The sequence below is a fragment of the Festucalex cinctus genome, chromosome 18 (genome assembly GCF_051991245.1).
Source record: "Festucalex cinctus isolate MCC-2025b chromosome 18, RoL_Fcin_1.0, whole genome shotgun sequence".
NCBI classification, from domain to species: domain Eukaryota; kingdom Metazoa; phylum Chordata; class Actinopteri; order Syngnathiformes; family Syngnathidae; genus Festucalex; species Festucalex cinctus.
The window spans coordinates 20665634-20681552 of record NC_135428.1 but is presented as its reverse complement, the minus strand read 5'-3'; the positions used below and the strand labels follow the sequence as shown (position 1 = coordinate 20681552).

General features: G+C 47.1%; 1 long non-coding RNA gene and 1 pseudogene across 3 annotated transcripts; one reads left to right on the top strand and one right to left on the bottom strand.

Annotated features, from left to right (window-relative positions):
• Positions 1 to 458: 458 nt before the first annotated feature.
• LOC144006466 (pyridine nucleotide-disulfide oxidoreductase domain-containing protein 2-like) lies at positions 459 to 10186 on the top strand (annotated as a pseudogene). Its single transcript, XR_013279836.1, has 16 exons — positions 459 to 581; positions 932 to 951; positions 1057 to 1150; positions 1504 to 1577; positions 1646 to 1800; positions 1883 to 2036; positions 2711 to 2772; positions 2857 to 2954; positions 3177 to 3318; positions 3417 to 3551; positions 3636 to 3708; positions 8243 to 8396; positions 8512 to 8656; positions 8984 to 9082; positions 9284 to 9404; positions 9490 to 10186. The product of XR_013279836.1 is annotated as a pyridine nucleotide-disulfide oxidoreductase domain-containing protein 2-like (transcript).
• Positions 10187 to 12129: 1943 nt separating this feature from the next.
• Positions 12130 to 15690, bottom strand: LOC144006451 (uncharacterized). 2 transcript variants are annotated; one of them, XR_013279833.1, is made up of 4 exons: positions 15126 to 15690; positions 13841 to 15037; positions 12331 to 13650; positions 12130 to 12207 (listed from the first exon to the last, which is right to left on the bottom strand). It is a non-coding gene; the product is annotated as an uncharacterized LOC144006451 (long non-coding RNA). The 2 variants fall into 2 exon arrangements; XR_013279832.1 differs by having other exon boundaries at positions 12331 to 15037.
• Positions 15691 to 15919: the final 229 nt, after the last annotated feature.

Sequence of the window (15919 nt, the reverse complement as noted above, 5' to 3'; positions counted from 1 at the left end):
CCCTACTGTATGACATACAGTGTATGTATATAAAGGGTGTGGGAGATTGTATTCTCTCTGAGAGGGTCTTATGTTACAAAATCGCTGGTCGAGCCTATATGAGCACTGTTTGAAGGTAAAGTGGTACCATATCATCATAAAGCTGGTTTTGGTGATGTGGCCAGTTGTAACTCGTTGTATGGAACAACTACGCCCTCATGTGGTCAAAGTAGATAACAACAAGCAACAAAAACTTTAAAAACGAAACTGAACTTATTTTTAAAATATTTTATCATTATATTCAGCATTGTTTATGCTTTATGGTTTACTCTAGTGCTGAAAATGAAAATGAGTGATCACTTTTTATAACGAGCAGAATAGCGAGTTTTTGAACTTGAAGTGACCACCGACCTGTTTTCACTCTTTTCAGTGGGCGAAACTGGGGGCGGGAAGAGGGACTTTCAGACTCGCAATGGCTGCTGCTGCTGTATGGACTCATCGTGCACGGAGGCTCGCGAACGTCGTGGGCTCTGTGGCGAGATGCAGAGCCTACACGCACATCGGTTTCAAATCACACTATGATGCAATGGTCATCGGCGGAGGTGAGGTCCGACGAATTTTGTTAAAAAAAAAAAAAAAAAAGTTTAGTTGTGCTTTGTAATATTTAATACAACGTCTCATTTAACTCTACTGCAATGTCTAGTCATGTCTAGACAATTAGTTATTTTGCAATACTTGTCTTCTTGTGGAAAATAAGCTCATTGGTTAATGTGTGACTTTGTGTAAATGCTTTCCAAAGTTAAGCTGCAGCTTGACCAGTGTGGCCCTCTTAAACTTTGGACTGAATTTAACTAGATTGGGGGGGGAGAAACGTGTGCAGCTTAATTTTATGCATTGATATTTGATTTTCTACCTTTGTTCCTGTGAAATGATTTTATTTATGTCGCTGCAGGACACAATGGACTGGTGGCAGTGAGTCAAGACATTTTTCCTTGAACACTTTTATAGCATTGTGGCTCTTCTGATTGTTGGTCAAAGGTTTGTTTTGTTTATTGTGTGTGTTTGTGTATACACAAGGCTGCCTACCTGCAGAAGGGAGGTTTACAGACCGCAGTGCTGGAACGCAGGCATGTGCTGGGAGGTGCAGCAGTGACAGAGGAGATCTTCCCCGGTAAGATAAGATGCCTCCATCCTCAGTCTGGGCAGCGGGTTCTCGACTGCGTTCTGGATTTTGTAAAATTACATGGAAATATCACAGAAATTCAGGTCACTAGTTTGTCTGCCATGTCGGAGATTGAGATTGGGAGGATAACGGAAATACCAGTAGACTGAATTGTGTTTTTATTCATTATTTTTTCATTTGTAACTAATCAGTTAATATGTTGTACATTTTCCAATCTTCTTAGATGTTCTCAGAAAATGTTAAAATTTATGGAGAAACTTTGGTGTTAGTGGCAAAGACGTGATCACAAAGTGGCTGCAACAATTTAAACAATTATAATACCACTTGTATTTTGCGTGCAGGTTTCCACTTCTCCAGGTGCTCCTATTTGCTCAGCTTATTACGGCTGCACATTATAACAGACTTGGAGCTGAAGGTAAACAATCAGGTTTAAGAAATCACGTGATATGCTTTTGAACTGCCCGGTATATTTTGTGTTTTCAGAAACATGGGCTGAAGGTGCATATGAGGGATCCCCATGCTTTCACACCCATGTTGGAGGAGGGGTCAGGGGTGGGCCGCCAAGATCCCTCACGCTAGGCTCGGATCTCGCCGAGAACCAGAAGGAGATTGTCAAATTTTCCCAGAAAGATGCAAAGGTGGTTCAAGCATTGTGAAGCATGCTTGCTTAGTTTTATAAACTGCTGCATATGAATCAACTTGAATTGTCTTTGCAACCAGGCTTTTTCAGACTTTGTTTTGCACCTTGAGAAGCGAGCTGGAGCTATCCACCCACTCCTCGAGGCCCCTCCTGTTGACATTCCAGGTGCCACAGCCGGATCATTGAGGAGGAGGCTGGCTGCGGCTAAAACACTGAAGCCTGTTGTCAAATGTGGTGGGTAACACATTTCTTCTTCTTCTTCTTCTTCTTCTTCTTCTTCTTCTTCTTCTTCTTCTTCTTATTATTATTATTATTATTATTATTATTATTATTATTATTATTGTTGTTGACAATAATATGTTCTATGCAGCCCCACACTGGTCTAAATATGGCATTCTGATTAATATTCCGTAATAAGCAGCAAAACCCACCTGTTTTTATCCATCTCAGGGGGCGGCCATTTTTTTGTTTTTGTTTTGTTTTTAATACTCACTCACACAAACACGCGCACAAACTTACATGGTCTTCCAGGCAGGGAAGCGAACCCACGCCGGCACCGGCACCGGAGCCCGGGGGCGGCCATTTTGCCATTTGTTGTCGACTGAAGATGACATCAGCATTGCTCAGGCTCTGGCAACAACCAATCACAGCTCACTTGTTTACTGAAGCTGAGCTGTGATTGGTTGTTACCTGAGATAGATTAAAATGGCTGAATTTGGCTTCATAACTCATAGTCCACAAACATAATATTAAACAGAATGTCATGTTTAGACTTGTGAGGTCACATACAGCATAACATATTGTCAAGAAATGTTTAAGGTTGACTTCCACTTTAAACATAGATGTCATAAAAATGAAATGAGTCCCCCTTATACTGTTTTTTTGTTGTTGTTTTTTTTTAAATACAGGGTTGAAGTTAGGCCGTAACATTCCAGAGTTTTACGAAATCATAACAGCACCAATCATGAAGGTTTGTTGGTCTTATTTAGCCAGCTGAATATTTACTGCTGTCTCTAGGTGGCGCTGTAACGCAGCTCGTGTTTTCTCCCGTTAGATCCTTAATCGCTGGTTCGAGTCGGAGCCACTGAAAGCAACCCTGGCTATGGACGGTGTGATTGGAGCTATGACCAGTCCCAGCAATCCTGGTAGTGGGTGAGACAACATGTTAAGGAAATGGAAATGCCCCAAAAGTTGGACCATTTGGAGTGGAGGACATGCGCTTTAAAAACGGATGCTATGTTTTATTTATTTTATTTTTTATTTTTGCTTATTAGATCAATTTAGAATTCTACCAGTGCCCCAGAGTGTTCCACATTTGAGGTCCCACTGTATTAGAAGTGGATGAATGGAATCAGATTTGACATTTACTTGTAGATATGTGCTCTTACATCACGTGATGGGAGAGTTGGAGAAGGAGAAAGGTGCCTGGGGTTACGTTGAAGGTGGCATGGGAGGCGTGTCTAGGGCTTTAGCCAGCGCCGTCCGATCTTACGGCGCAGACATTTTCACAGAAAGGGTAAATGCTTAATTATAGGAAGGCCTCTGCCACAAGTGTGTAATTGCTTTTGCCAATAGTGGTCTTTTCTTTGATCAAATCCAACGTGTGACTTGTAGGATGTAGAGCATGTTGTTGTGGGCTCAGATGGTGCCGCCAAGGGATTGGTGCTGAAGGACGGTACAGAGATCCGGAGTACAATTGTTCTTTCAAATGCTACTTCTAATGTCACATTTCAAAACCTCACGCCACAGGTAAAAATAATGGATCAACAATTAGCAATACTGATGACTGCATAAGATATATTTTTTCCATGTTCCTGTTTTTTTTTTTCCAAGGGTGCCCTGTCATCAGAATTCTTGAAAGCTGTCGATCAGATTGATTACACCTCACCTGTTACTAAGATCAATGGTAAATATTTGGTCCTACACCTCACCTGTTAGTAAGATCAATGGTAAATATTTGGTCCTATTATGCAAATGTAAAAAAAACCATTGGACCGGAAAAAAAAAAAAAAAAAAATCATTTAAAGTTGTCACGCCGCCACCTGCGTGACAGGCCATGCTTTTATTTTGTTATCCATGTTTCCTGTATTATTGTGAAAATCCTAACTCTCCTATCACTCCAGGTCACTTACCCTTCCTGCCGCTCCATAATCACCGGTCCCCGCCCATGATTACGAACACCTGCCACCAATCAGACTGACAATAAAAGCCACCCACATTCTACCCTCAGTGCCGAAGTGTCACAGTTAGTGCATGGAAGCGTCCCACAGTCCTCGAGTCCTCGAGTCCTCGAGTCCTTGTTCCTGTTGCCTTGTTGTTTTGCCTTGTTTTTGTGCCTTATCCTCCACAGCGGAGCGCCCTTAGTTACCCCTTGTGCCTTGAGCCTTGTTTCCTCCCTAGCGGAGCGCCTTTTGTTGTCCCCTGTACCTTTTGCCTGTTTTTTCCTCCCCAGTGGAGCGTTTTTAGTTCTCCACTTTTTGATACCCCTTTCTCCTCTCAGTGTGAGAGGAGACAGCTGCTGACCGGCAATAAATCTGTTGCCTTTGTGGCCTACCTTTATCCTGCGTCTGAGTCCTACCTCTCCTCGTCGTGTCAGTACACTTCGGCCAGCATGGACCCAGCAGGAAAGGTCGAGGCTGCGCTGCAGAGCCTAGAGGTCCGGCTTGCCAACCAGGAAAAGATTCAGCAAGCCGTGATTTCGGAGCTGAAGGAGCTGTCGAGCCAGGTCCACGAACTGGTGAGCCAATCGCGGCGTCGGGCTCCAGCCCCCACCGGACAGCTACCCCTCCCCGAACTCTCTGTCCCGACCACGTCATTCACCGGGGTAGGATTGAGACTGGCCTCCCCAGAACGATACTCCGGTGAACCTGGACAATGTCAGACCTTTCTCACGGAGTGTGACATCCATTTTGAACACTCACCACAGGCATTTTCCACAGCTCGGTCCCGGGTAGCCTTCATGGTGTCCCACCTGACTGGACGAGCTAAGACCTGGGCAACCGCGGAATGGGCCAGGGGCTCCTCGGTCTGCCAGAATGTACAGGATTTTCAAGCCGCCTTGCGCCAGGTCTTTGATCCCGACAACAATGACCGAGAGAAGGCACGAGCATTGAGCCGGCTCCAACAAGACAAAGCACCCGTCAACGATTACGCAATCCGTTTTCGCACCTTGGCCACAAACAGTGGCTGGAATTCCACAGCATTACAGGACCATTTTCTGAAAGGACTCTCACCCGCCATCCAAGAACTCCTGATACCCGTGGACCTTCCCACCGACTTGGATGCTCTGATCTCCCTAGCGATCCGGGCTGATCAACGTCGACGGGAGTTGACCAAGTCCAGCGGGCACCATAGAAGGGTAGAACCAACCCCCTTGTCATCGCCAATGGAAATTGAAATGCCACAGCTCATCTTGCCTCCCCGACCTGCGCCAAGGGAAGTGCGGAACGTCGAGGAGGAACCCATGCAGCTTGGTCGGGCCCAGTTAACCACAGAGGAGCGACAGCGTCGCCGCCAAGAAGGTCGCTGCTTCTACTGTGGTGAACTTGGTCATCTGGTGGGAACTTGCACCGTGAAAAGAGGTTCACCGGTGAGTTTCCCGTCACCCCGACCTGTTAAGACACAACGAATCACGCAAGCCCAGATACGCCACCATGCTATGACCATTGACATGCCAGCACTCATCGACTCCGGTTCCGACGAGAGCCTCATGGACTGGGGCCTCGTTGAGCAAGTACGAGCCACCACCGAACCCCTTCCCCGGATCATCCAGGCCAGAGCCCTGAATGGCAAGGAGCTCTTCAACATCACCCACATCACCGAACCCCTGGAAGTACAAATTGGACAACATGTTGAGAATCTCCGTTTCCACGTAATCCAAGCTTCGTCTCCCACTTTGGTACTGGGATATCCTTGGCTACGTCAACACAACCCCCGAATTGACTGGAACTCCGGGAATATACTGGATTGGGGAAAAGATTGTAGGGATCACGTTTTGGACCAATCAGCGACCAGTGCATCCTCAGCCGCAGTCAACCTGGTCACCCTTGAGTCTCTCGCTCCTGAACCTCGCCAGTCACCGCCTCAAGCCCCCGAGTCTCGCCGGGCGCATCTCCAAGACCCTGAGCCACACCAAGTCTCTGCATCATGTCACGCCAAGTCTCTGCATCAGGTCACTCCAAGTCTCTGCATCACGCCGACCAAGCCAAAGCCGACCAAGCCAAAGCCGACCAAGCCAAAGCCGACCAAGCCAAAGCCGACCAAGCCAAAGCCGACCAAGCCAAAGCCGACCAAGCCAAAGCCGACCAAGCCAAAGCCGACCAAGCCAAAGCCGTCCACGCCAAAGCCGTCCACGCCAAAGCCGTCCACGCCAAAGCCGTCCACGCCAAAGCCGTCCACGCCAAAGTCTACCACACCACGCCAGGTCGGCCCAGCCTGTCCTGCCACGCCAAGCCTGCCACGCCTCGTCAAGTCTGCCAAGCCTGCCACGCCTCGTCATGTCTGCCCCGTCTGCCACGCCAAGTCTGCCCCGTCTGCCACGCCAAGTCTGCCCCGTCTGCCAAGCCAGCCAAGCCTGCCACGTCTCGCCAAGTCTGCCAAGCCTGTCACGCCAATTCTGCCACGTTTGCCAAGCCTGCCACGCCTCGTCAAGTCTGCCAAGCTTGCCACGCCACGTCTGCTACGCCTCGCCAAGTCACGTCAAGTCCGCCCGCGGACTCTTCTATCGGGAACATCCTGAACGGCCCCTTGTCTGGCTTCATGGTCGCCCTCCTGGACTGCCCTTTTGTCTGGGACGGAGGGGTGGGCCGTGTTCCCACCTCCGTGCCCCCTTCCGCCTGCCCTTGTTTTTGGACTCTATGGGTCGGATGGCCGTCAGGAGCCGGCCATTGAGGGGGGGGTACTGTCACGCCGCCACCTGCGTGACAGGCCATGCTTTTATTTTGTTATCCATGTTTCCTGTATTATTGTGAAAATCCTAACTCTCCTATCACTCCAGGTCACTTACCCTTCCTGCCGCTCCATAATCACCGGTCCCCGCCCATGATTACGAACACCTGCCACCAATCAGACTGACAATAAAAGCCACCCACATTCTACCCTCAGTGCCGAAGTGTCACAGTTAGTGCATGGAAGCGTCCCACAGTCCTCGAGTCCTTGTTCCTGTTGCCTTGTTGTTTTGCCTTGTTTTTGTGCCTTATCCTCCACAGCGGAGCGCCCTTAGTTACCCCTTGTGCCTTGAGCCTTGTTTCCTCCCTAGCGGAGCGCCTTTTGTTGTCCCCTGTACCTTTTGCCTGTTTTTTCCTCCCCAGTGGAGCGTTTTTAGTTCTCCACTTTTTGATACCCCTTTCTCCTCTCAGTGTGAGAGGAGACAGCTGCTGACCGGCAATAAATCTGTTGCCTTTGTGGCCTACCTTTATCCTGCGTCTGAGTCCTACCTCTCCTCGTCGTGTCAAAAGTGCAGTAATGGTATATATTGGCATAAATATTGCAGCATTGTTTACACAGCATATTCAGAAACATTAATTGAAATGGATGCCACGCGTGATCAGGCGTATGATTATAATAAATACGTATTTATTTAGAAAATATTTTCCCTTAAAAATTACTGTATTGATATATTACTGTAAATAAACATGACATTAAAATACAGTATAACATAAACAAAAATCGAATTTCCATTTATTCAATCTCAATACCTACAAATTATAGTTAAAAAAACTCTCACACTCAATTTTTTTTTTTGCCACTTTATCAAATGTTATCGTTCTACAAAAAATTAATTTAACCTAAAATTTGACCAGGGTGTTTGGGGATTAACTATTATATAACTATTAATTACTAACTAACTATTTCATAAACATTACATTAACATTTTTCAGTCCAGTTATAGACCAAAATAATTTTCTTGATTTAAAATCTAGAATTTAAAGTCATTTGTGGATATCAAATATGATGATAAGGCCGATATATACAGTAGAATGTATTGTAAAATTAAAGTCCTTGTAAAGTGACAATATGTTTTATAACTTTGACGCACCACATAAAGAAATGTTGTTAATCCTCCCAAATTTGGATGATTAAAAAGAATCACCAAGCATATAAAAATGAGACTTTAAATTGGTCTCTATCATTGCATAGACAATGCTTGTCTATCAGCTGTCAATCAAATTCAACTTGGTCCAGTATCTTTCTTATACCTACAAATAACTATCGGTGAAAAATATTATTCGCTTAAAACCAGTGGCTGGAGTATATCCCATTGGGTTGTCGTGGAAGACAACAAGAGGCGCTATAGCAACCAGCTAGCTTGCGAGCTAACAAGCTTTGGCCTCGTAAAATTAACTTTAAAAGTCACACTTTACAATCAAAACAGAAATTTCATGGATAAGTCACACATTGTTTTAAGTGTAATCCCCCCTCCGCCCAATTGTTTTTAATAGTGGCAGTGGACAAGCTGCCAAACTTTGTCGCAGCTCCCACACCAGACAATAAACCAGGACCTCACCATCAATGCTCCATTCACATCAACTGTGAGAGTGTGGACATACTGGAGGCAGCCTACATGGAGGCCATGAATGGACGTCCCTCAACCAGGCAAACTGTCTCATTATTTCACCAGCACTCTGAAATGACACATCACATTTGACCGCATTGTAGTAGCTGACACGCAATCTGATCTACCAGTATTTATTTGGGTTTTGTGCTTCAGGCCTATGATCGAGATGACCATCCCGTGGACCGCACATTGGCGCCCTCTGGCAGTCATGTGGTGTCAATGTTCACACATTTCACCCCCTTCCATATCGAGGGCAGAGAGTGGACTGAGCAGGACAGAGAGGCCTTTGCAGATAATGGTTAGAAATGCTGGCAAAATAGTTTTAACAAGATTAAAAATCGTGTCTTTCATATGCATTGTCTTCACTAACTATCTAGGTTTGATGAAATTATATTAATCAAATTAGTTTGATGTTCATTTATTTTGAAAAAGGGTGCCATGTTCATTTGTTTTTTATGTCAAAAGTTAGACATTTCGAAATATTTATTGTGGTGTTGGCGACGTCATTTTGGAAAACGCCCTACATATATGAGCATTGTTGTCAAACATTGTAAGAATATTTGAACTGAAATCTGTTATAGTTTAATCTAGTTTACACCTGTATTTGTTTCATGTGGTATTCGAGTGGGTGGAGAAATATGCCCCTGGATTCAAAGATTCAGTGGTGGGCAGGGACATCCTAACTCCGCCTGACCTGGAGAGTATTTTTGGGCTCACCGGAGGGGTAAACATTCGTGATTTGTTTGACACTAGCAACTGTTCAAACACGCCCATGTCGTTAAATGTCATTGGATTATGCTGTAATGTAATCGACGAGCGTTTGTGTCGAGTCAGCACATTTGCTAGTTTTCTGTACTCACCAGGCACATATAGTACTGTTGATTTTCATGCCAACGCAAACAGAATTTTCAACTCTGGTTGACAGAATATCTTTCATGGGTCAATGTCACTGGACCAGCTGTACCTAGCGCGACCATTGCCCTCACTCTCGGTCTACCGTACGCCAATTAAAGGCCTGTATCTTTGTGGCAGTGGCAGTCATCCAGGTTTGCTTAGAACACGCAAGTAACTGCTGTCATATTCAAACAATTAACAAAGTGTTATCTGCTCATTTGTTTTGTTTGTTTTCAGGTGGAGGTGTGATGGGGTCTCCTGGCTGGAACGCTGCACTAACCGCCATGGCTGACCTGAAACGCCACTGACAAACAGTTGAAACACTCAACACTCCTATCTGATCAGATGCTCTGTCGGGCACTCTGTATGTCAAACAAAGCTCAATCATTAACACGTATCGGTTCCACGTCTGACAAGGCCAGCCTGCGAATCGCGAAAATCCGCATATAATTGACAGCCATTACAATTGCATGACATTGTATTTCATGTTTTTTAACTCCAAAAATTATTGAATCAATGGGAATATCCCGCTATCAGTGCTTTCCATCAAAATTTTGTATGCACAAAAAAAGAAAAAAATTCAGTCTACTGTAGTCTTAATTGATTATTCATTTTAAAAGCTCACTAGTGGGTAAAAAGTGAGCTCACTCCCTGTGTAATAGTGCAATATTGCCACACGTTTTAAAATGATGAATCTACGTATGTTATGCATGCTTGATACTGTAAATTGAAAATTGTTACAAACATACTTTCTCATCATTTCCAAACATGTGCAACTATTTTGTGGTTTTTTTATTAGATTTTTTTTATTTTTTATATGAAGTCAGGTAAATAAATCTAAATTGAATTTTAGTAGCAGTTGCCCTTGTTATTATCTGCAAACATTTAGGCAGGTTGCATGCTGGAGTTGTTTTTCCTGGTCAAGCATGTGTCATCTCACTCTCCATTACGCACCGATGCACAATTTTGTAACTAAAAAAAATAAAAAAAATAAATTCATGGCACCTCCTGGGATAAAGCATATGAATTAGTGTCCGATATCAGTATCAACCACAAGGGGGTGGGCCAATAGATGTATGGGGTTAAGTTTTACAATCAGGAACTAAAACATTTCCATCCATCCATGAACCGGGTACAGTCATAAGGGCAGCAGCTTTAGCAAGGAAGAATAGGAAATTGCTACACATTTCATGCAATTTGAAGAAAAAAAAAAGAAAAAAAAAGCTCTGTGATATATGTCTCTTTAAAAATTTGTGTCGTTTTTTGGGGGGATTTTTTTTTAATTTTTTTTGTATCAAAGTACAAGTGGTATCAATAGAGGTGATTTTAGGCTCAGCGGTTTAGGGGTGCTATAAAGACACATGCTTGGGTGATCCAAAGTGTGGGGAGGGGATGTGAATTTGCAGTGATAGGTATGTTGTCGTGGTTTGTGGGTACTTTCTGCTCCAACAATTGCAAGGGAAGTCAGTAAGTAAATAAAATCTATAAAAGTTGTGCAAAGGATAAAAGGACTTAAAATATAAAACCTGTAGCGAGCAGTGACGGGAGTCGGAGGCAGAGTGTTGAAGTCCGGAGCCAAAGACCGGCGATTTATTGACAACTTCTCAGCGTTTAACAGCAACAACCACTCACTCTGCGCGAGGCTCACAGACCTACCAACATTTTGTTCTTTTATCCTTTCATCCCATCCAACTCCTCCTTCGTCCCAAGGTTCCGTGGGTGAATTATGTTATACTCACTACACAAGCCCCCCAGAATTCACCCACAATCCAACTCCGGATGACGGGGCGGCAAAACTGTCCCCCAGGCCCTGGATGGCGAAAAGGCGGCGAGCCCTTTACGGTCGTGACAGCTCGAAGGTCCTAAGGAGGTACGCTTTGAGCCCCGCGTACATATCCCGTGCCGGGGGAGAGGTGATAAAACTCACCGCTCTGGCCATCGTGGAGCTCCCGAGCGCGGCCACGACGTGGTAGTAGCGCGTGGAATCGTCCGTAATTCCCCGGATGGCAAACTGAGCTTCAGCTTGTACAAACCACGTTGCCGCGGCCGACTCCCAAAACTCCGGTAACTTAAGACCAGCGGAGTTCGCCATGTCGCTCAATTCGATCAAATTCTCAGCCTCGGAAACATCGAGGCGGATGTCGGGGTCACCAATGTAGCGAGCAGTGACGGGAGTCGGAGGCAGAGTGTTGAAGTCCGGAGCCAAAGACCGGCGATTTATTGACATCAGCTTCTCAGCGTTTAACAGCAACAACCACTCACTCTGCACGAGGCTCACAGACCTACCAACATTTTGTTCTTTTATCCTTTCATCCCATCCAACTCCTCCTTCGTCCCAAGGTTCCGTGGGTTAATTATGTTATACTCACTACAAATCCTAATTTCTTGGGAAGGGTACCGGTACTGTTTTTGATACAACAGCTCCTCAACATACACATTGACAGTATGCATGTTTCTGGAGTAAACCAGCATCCCACGGTTTACAGTGAGAATTAACTAAAATGGACCTTGTAGGCCGACTTGTTTTTGAAATTTTCTTTTAAATGAAACATGTAAAATATAGTAGCATACATTAACTTACTACAGAATGTTTGTTTTTTGACTATAGCCTACTACATAGACGTTAAAAAAAAAAACAAAAACAAAAAACTTAAATCTACAAAATAAATGTACAAGTCTGTATAGGTGAGGTGCAGACATATTAAACATTAACAAAATAAATAGACCTAAACACTGTTTGTGTCACGGTTCCGGTGCAGACATATTAAACATTAACAAAATAAATAGACCTAAACACTGTTTGTGTCACGGTTCCGGTGCAGGGACCCAAATGCAGAAAAACAGAATGAATGAGTTGGCAAAGTTTTATTACAACAGTGGACGGCCAGAAAGACGTTACAACCGTTGGGTGCTGGTTCTGGTTGGCGCGGCCTGTGTCAAGGTCAGGACGACAGGCTGAAAAGGAGGACGGAAATGCGAGTGAGGAAAGGTAAGTAAGAGTTGATTTCACGTTTCAAGGTCTAGCTGGATGTACAAACTAGTTCAGGAGTTTTGACGATCTGGCGGAGTTGGACACACCTGCTGCTTGACTCCAATGCACCACACCTGGAAGGAAGACACACACACACGACAGTACCCCCTCCCCTACGAGCACCACCAGGTGCAGCACGGCCCAGGCGACCAGGATGGACACGATGGAAGTCACGGATCAGCGACCTGGCTAGCAGGGATCCAGCTGCGTTCTTCCGGTCCGTAACCCTCCCAGTCTACCAAGTACTGGAGGCCGCGACTGCGGCGGCGAACGTCCAGAAGGCGGTGTACAGTGTAGGCGGGATGTCCAATCATGAGGAGCGGGCGGTGGCAGCACAGCAGGGGACAGAGGGCTAGATGAAACAGGTTTTATCTGAGACATGAAAAGTTGGGTGTACACGAAGAGAGGTCGGGATCTTGAGACGCACAGCACAGGGGTTGATCACAGCCTCAATCTCAAAGGGGCCGATGAAACAGCTTCTTGATTCGGCCTTTAGCGGCAGGTTTCTCATACTGAGCCATACCTTCTGGCCGACGGCATAAGTAGGAGCAGGAATGCGGCGACTGTTGGCTTGTACCTGCGTTCTGGCAGAGGACCGGAGTAGGGCGGAGCGGGCTTTCCTCCAGACCCTGGAGCATAGGCGCATGTGGCTTTGCACAGATGGAACGGAGAGGTCACTGACCTGGGAAGGAAACAGTGGTGGTTGGTAGCCCAGAGAACACTGAAAAGGGGACATACCTGAGGAGGCGTTGGGTAGGGAATTATGGGCATACTCTACCCAAGCGAGCCGAGTGCTCCATGAAGCGGGATGGGACTGTGTGATGCAGCGGAGGGTTGTCTCCAGTTGCTGATTGGTGCAGTCACATTGACCATTAGTTTGAGGATTGTAACCGGATGAGAGGCTCACGCCGATGCCTAATGCAGCACAAAAGGCCCTCCAGACCTGTGAAGTGAACTGGGGCCCCCTGTCCGAAACAATGTCTGAAGGGATGCCATGTAGGCGAAAAACATGTTGGACTAACTGGTCAGCGGTTTCTTTGGCAGTTGGGAAGAGCAAGAAAGTGGGCTGCTTTGGAAAACCTGTCAACAATGGTGAGGATTACTGTGTTACCTCTAGACGGGGGAAGTCCGGTAACAAAGTCCAGGGCAATGTGGGACCACGGGTGTTTGGGAATAGGAAGCGGGTGGAGCAGGCCAGAGCTGGGCTTGGAGGAAGTTTTGTTCTGGGCACATACCGTGCATGCCAAGACGAACGAGCAGGTGTCCTCCTCCATTGTGGGCCACCAAAAATGTTGGTGGAGGAAGGCCAATGTCCTGCGGATTCCCGGGTGGCAGGTCAGTCACGAGGAGTGGGCCCACTGTAGCACCTGGGAGCAGACAGGGTCAGGGACAAACAGGCGTGACAGATCGAATGAAACAGGTGGGAGGCAGGATAGGGCCCGGATCTGATCTGGTGCCCTCTGCTGCAAACTGGCGGGACAGGGCATCCGGCTTTGTATTCTGGGACCCTGGGTGGAAAGACAAGGTGAAGTGAACCGATCAAAGAACAAGGCCCACCTGGCTTGACGTGAGCTTAGTCTCTTGGCTGAGGGGATGTACTCCAGATTTTTTAGGTCGGTCCATACAACAAATGGCTGCTCGGCCCCTTCCAGGAGGTGCCTCCATTCTTCCAATGCTGCCTTCACCGCCAGGAGTTCCCGTCACCGATCCCATAGTTCCTCTCTGCCGGAGAGAGCCTGCAGGAGTAGAAAGCACACGGGTGGACCTTACCGTCCTCCAGAGACTGCTGGGACAAAACTGCTCCAACCCCCACCTCTGAGGCATCCACCTAAACTATGAACTGCCTCTGTGGGTCTGGATGGACAAGCACGGGAACAGTGGTGAACATATGTTTGAGCTTGCTAAAGGCCAGGTCAGCCTCCTCAGACCACTTGAAGGGCACCACTGTGGACGTAAGGGCGGTAAGAGGAGCTGCGGCACAACTGTAGTCTGATGAAAAAACCTGTGGCTCCATGAAGAGGTGAGAACGTGGAGTACATCAGGGGTAGGGGATATTTGTTCTTTATGGTGATGTCATTCAGACCACGATAGTCAACACAAGGGCGGAGCGTCTTGTCTTTTTTTTGTCCACAAAGAAAAACCCAGCTCCCACTGGTGATGAGGAAGGCCAGATAATACCTGCTGCCAGTGATTCATTGATGTAAGAATCTGCTGCTTCTCGCTCCGACCATGAGATGTTGTAAAGCCGGCTTCGTGGAAGTGGCGCTCCGGGCTGGAGGTCGATAGCGCAGTCGTATGGTCGGTGAAGGGGCAGAGAAGAAGCATGGTGTTTGCTGAAGACCCGGGCAAGGTCATGATACTCGGGAGGGACGCAGGACAGGTCGGGCAGTTCTTGTGCGTTTTGGCCACTGGGTGGCACAACAGCAGACAGTAAGCAATTCTCATGGCAATAATTGCACCAGGAAATGATGTTGGGCACAGTCCAGTCAATATGTGGGTTGTGCTGCTTGAGCCATGGCATGCCCAACACTATGGGAACTTGGCGAGAGTCAAACACGTGTAGACTGATTACCTCTTGGTGGTTACTCGAGAGCTTTAGTACAACTGGTACCGTTTGTTGTCTGACATGGGAGATCAGTGCACCATTTAGGGCTGTGGCATCCAAAGGAGTGGTCAAGGCTTGCAGGTTTATGGCCATTTGTTCTACCAGACGGTGATCAATCAGGTTCTCATCGGCTCCGGAGTCTACAAGGGCTGACACGGGCAAAGACAGATTAGCCCAGCAGAGGGTAGCAGAAAGCATAAAACGATTAGAATCAGGGGAACTCATAACGGGACTCACCAATACGTTCCCCATTACTGGCGAGTCAGTCCTTTTGGCCGGGAGGGGCACTGAGCGATGTAGTGGCCGTTGGCTCCACAGTACAGGCACAGGTTAGAGGAATGTCTGCGCGCCCTCTCCAAGTCCGACAGACGAGCACGTCCCAGCTGCATAGGGACACTGCCAGTGTCTGGGGGCGGGCCGGAGGCGGAAGCTGGAGCCAGTGGCATGGGAGATGGTTCAGACAGGGATGGCCCAGCAGTGGGCGGGAGCATGGGCAGAGTCTGCAGTTTGGCATTGCACTCTTTTTCGCGCTCCCGGAGGCGACAATCCAGCCTTATGGCCAAGTCAACGAGCGAGTCAAGACAGCTTGGATCATCACTCGAGGCCAATTCATCCTTGATGTTTTCGTTTAATGCTGCCCGGAAGACTTCCTGGAGTGCCTCATGGTTAAAGTTGATCTCAGCAGCGAGTCCTGAAAGGGAGAACTCTGCCACGCAACGAGCACCCTGTCGTAGCGACATGAGACGTCTTGCAGCCTCCCTCCCACGGACCGGGTGGTAAAGACCTTCATTTCCTGGGTAAAGGTGGAAAAGGAAGTGCAAGCAGGGGACTGTTTGTCCCACTCAGCAGTGGCCCATGCGAGAGCCGCGCCGCGGAGGCAGCCTATGAGGTAAGCAATCTTAGTGTGGTCGGAAACATGACAGTGGCTACTGACTGAAGACTAGAGAACACTGGACTAGAAAAGGACGGCAAGCTCCTAAATCATCATAAGGGGCAGGCGTGGGCACGTACGGTTCTTTAACGACATGGGG